The sequence below is a fragment of the Myotis myotis genome, unplaced genomic scaffold (genome assembly GCF_014108235.1).
Source record: "Myotis myotis isolate mMyoMyo1 unplaced genomic scaffold, mMyoMyo1.p scaffold_m19_p_9, whole genome shotgun sequence".
In the NCBI taxonomy this organism is placed as follows: domain Eukaryota; kingdom Metazoa; phylum Chordata; class Mammalia; order Chiroptera; family Vespertilionidae; genus Myotis; species Myotis myotis.
The window spans coordinates 43,993,071-43,996,438 of NW_023416401.1; the positions used below are offsets into that span (position 1 = coordinate 43,993,071).

At 41.8% G+C, this 3,368-nt stretch overlaps 1 pseudogene; it reads left to right on the forward strand.

Annotated features, from left to right (window-relative positions):
- The first annotated feature begins 1,354 nt into the window (after positions 1–1,354).
- LOC118663580 lies at positions 1,355–2,618 on the forward strand (annotated as a pseudogene).
- Positions 2,619–3,368: the final 750 nt, after the last annotated feature.

A 3,368-nucleotide genomic window follows, 5' to 3' on the forward strand; every position in this document is an offset into this window, starting at 1 on the left:
TGAATTTTATTCATGATGTTACATGTGCTCCTAACCAGCTTGATGCTTGTTGCTCATGCTTCATTCTTAAGAATATGTAGAGCCTTATTTAGGACCACAAGAATGCTCGCTAAAATGTAATATTGCTGGAGAAATTAACATTGAATTTGTAAGTACCACTTCTACTTCAATTGCAAGAAGAGAATAATTATAATCAAAGACATACTGAATTTAAAGGTCAAGGTATTTGCTTATTAGCCTCCTCTAGTCATTGTTCCCCAAATATGTGTGTGGTAGAGCAGCTAGGCCTTTAGGGAAGGGCATGACAGAAAACTGATCTCCAAGCACATGGCAGCTGGTGAGCTCTGCTCTGTGCAGCAGTGAGGGGCCAGGCTGGTGGGCAGATGCATGGATTTCAGCTCTAACTTTGGCTTCACTGTATGTGACCCTCAGCCTCCTAGGTTTCATGTCTACCCATAAAATAAGGGTAATACCACTTCCTTCTCAGGGCTGTTGTGAGAATAAAAAGAACTCAGTGTGACTATTATTATGTGAAATAATCACTATTTTAATCTGGAAACCATTGAGGAACTGGCCTCGATGAATCACATGCTTTAGCCCAGCATTTGGGTTCAGACAACTTAAATTTACATTCTAAGCCAATTGCATAGCTGTGAGATTTTAAGGAAGTATTTTCAAATTTTATGATTTCTTTCTACAAATGAGTTCATAGGTGTTTTGTAAACAAGAACTGAAATATGCATATAAAGTGCTTAATGCAGAATTTCCCACGTGCTACTGGCTGAGGGTAGGGGGAACTGTTCTTGTCATTCACACATGGTCATGACAACCCATGTAACAGTGCTCCTGACAATGTCCCTTAAAGGGCAGAAGCTATGTACAGCTTAAACCAAACACACTAAAATCTTAGGTTATTTTTCTGATCTTGAGAAATAAAAGAAAAACACATAAGAATCCTAGTGACTATTTTTAACTTTATAATCTAAGATTTAGCTCTCATCAGGTTAAAAAAATCAGAGAGAGAGGGGTGTAAAATCATAGAGCTCAGTGCCATGGTGAATGCTGTGACAGTGAAAGATATTAGTTTGGGAAAGAAGCTCCAGCTAAGTCAGAGATCTACGTTCTGTTGGGGAAAATTATGTAGAGTCAGATTAATATATCTGTTGATACTATATTTAACTTCCTACTGAGTAAAAGTTTAATTTTATTTTACCTATAATTATAAGCTTCATGTAATTGTGTAGAAATTATAGTTTTTAATCTGTAGTAAGAAAATGAAGGTGGGCGCGTGGGGCCGGGCCCTTGGACGGTGTCCAGCTGTGCCCCAGTCTGGCCAGTGCCATCTGTCTCCACCATGCCCCCCAAGAAGAAGGCTCAGGCTTATGGGGGTGGGGGGGGGGGCAGCAAGAAAGCAGAGCAGAATAAGAAGGAGACGATTATCGAGGACAAAACTTTTGGTCTAAAGAACAAGAAAGGAGCAAAGCAGCAGAAGTTTATCAAGGCTGTCACTCATCAAGTTAAGTTTGGTCAGCGGAATCCACACCAGGTAGAACAGAGTGAAGCTGAAAAGAAATTAAAGAAAGATGACAAGAAGAAAGAATTGCAAGAGCTAAATGAGCTGTTCAAGCCTGTAGTTGCTGCTCAAAAAATAAGTAAAGGTGCCGACCCCAAGTCTGTGGTGTGCGCCTTCTTCAAGCAAGGGCAGTTCAGGAAGTGCAAGTTCTCCCATGACCTCAGGCTGGAGAGGAAGGGCGAGAAGCCAAGTGTTTACATTGATGCAAGAAATGAAGAACTTGAAAAAGATACTATGGAAAACTGGGATGAGAAGAAACTGAAAGAAGTAGTGAACAAGAAGCACGGTGAGGCGGAAAAGAAAAAGCCAAAAACGCAAATAGTGTGCAAGCATTTCCTTGAAACTATTGAAAACAACAAATACGGCTGTTTTGGGGTATGCCCGGGAGGGGGCGATATTTGTATGTATTCTCATGCACTTCTTCCTGGATTTGTATTGAAAAAAAGATAAAAAGAAAGAAGAGAAAGAAGATGAAATTTCATCAGAAGATCTCATTGAAAGAGCGCTCTGCCCTTGGTCCAAAGGTTACTAAAATCACTCTAGGATCTTTCCTCGCCTGGAAGAAAAGGAAAAGACAAGAAAAGATCGATAAACTGGAGCAAGATAGGGAGAGAAGGAAAGCAGACTTCAAGGCGGGGAAAGCATTGGTGGTGACCAGTGGTAGTGAGGTGTTTGAACTCCGTCCTGAATTGGTGGACAATGACGATGAGGAAGCAGACCATACCCGCTACACCCAGGAGCAGGCGGTGATGAGGCTGATGACCCAGTGAGCATAAGTGACATAGATTTAAACATGTACATCCCAAGAGATGTGGACGAGACAGGCATCACTATGGCCAGTCTTGAACGATTCAGCACATACACTTCAGAAAAAGGTGAAAACAAATCGAGCGAAGAAGCTTCGGGAGGCTGGCCGAGAACGATGAGAGGAGGGACTGGGAAGAGGGCCACGGCGGAGATGCTCTCTGTGGACCAGAACCTCTTCACTGGGGAGGATCTGGATGGACTGGGAGAGGAGCTGAACACACTTGACTTAGAGGAATGACACCAAGTCCATGGAAACATTCAGCCCGCTCAGCATGAATTGAAATGGACTGCATTAATTTCTTCCACCAGGATGCCAATTCCCATGCTGCTTTTGGAGGGCTCGCTGTCCAAAAAGGACTCTTCTCCCTCCGTCTTGTCCTCCGACTTTGGCTCCATCTCATCGAAAATGCAGGTAGTAAATGAAATACCTCATTGCAGAGACCTCGTAACTGCCCACTCCGTGCGAGGTGTCCTGCTTCCCCAGCTTCCGGTGCCCCTGGGCATGTGTCACTGCAAGGACATCCATTTATATATAGTGAAGGACCCTTTATGTAATGCCGTTTTAATGGGGTTTTTATTTCTTTTGTGTTTATATGTTAAAAGACTGCCTAAAACTTGAGCGCTGTACTTCCGAAAGGCAACTGCAATGCAGATTCAGTGTTGGATGGTTTTGGAGAAGTAGGTGGGCCTTTAAAACGAAACTTCTTTAATCTGACAGATCAACTGCAATGCCCTGTGGTGAACTGTTTTAATCGTATCCCTCTTCTTTTTTGCCAATAAAGTTGTAAATAAAGACCATCATACATTAAAATTCAAAAAAAAAAGGTGAAGAATACATAAGATGCTTGCTTAGCAACTGTGTTTCAAGGAAAATTAAAAGCGACATTTACATTTTATATGCCGTATGAATGATGAAAGATATATACAAATCTCAGTTTGTGGAAAAAAAATGCTTCTTACTCCTTTTGAATAGGATATCCCACACATT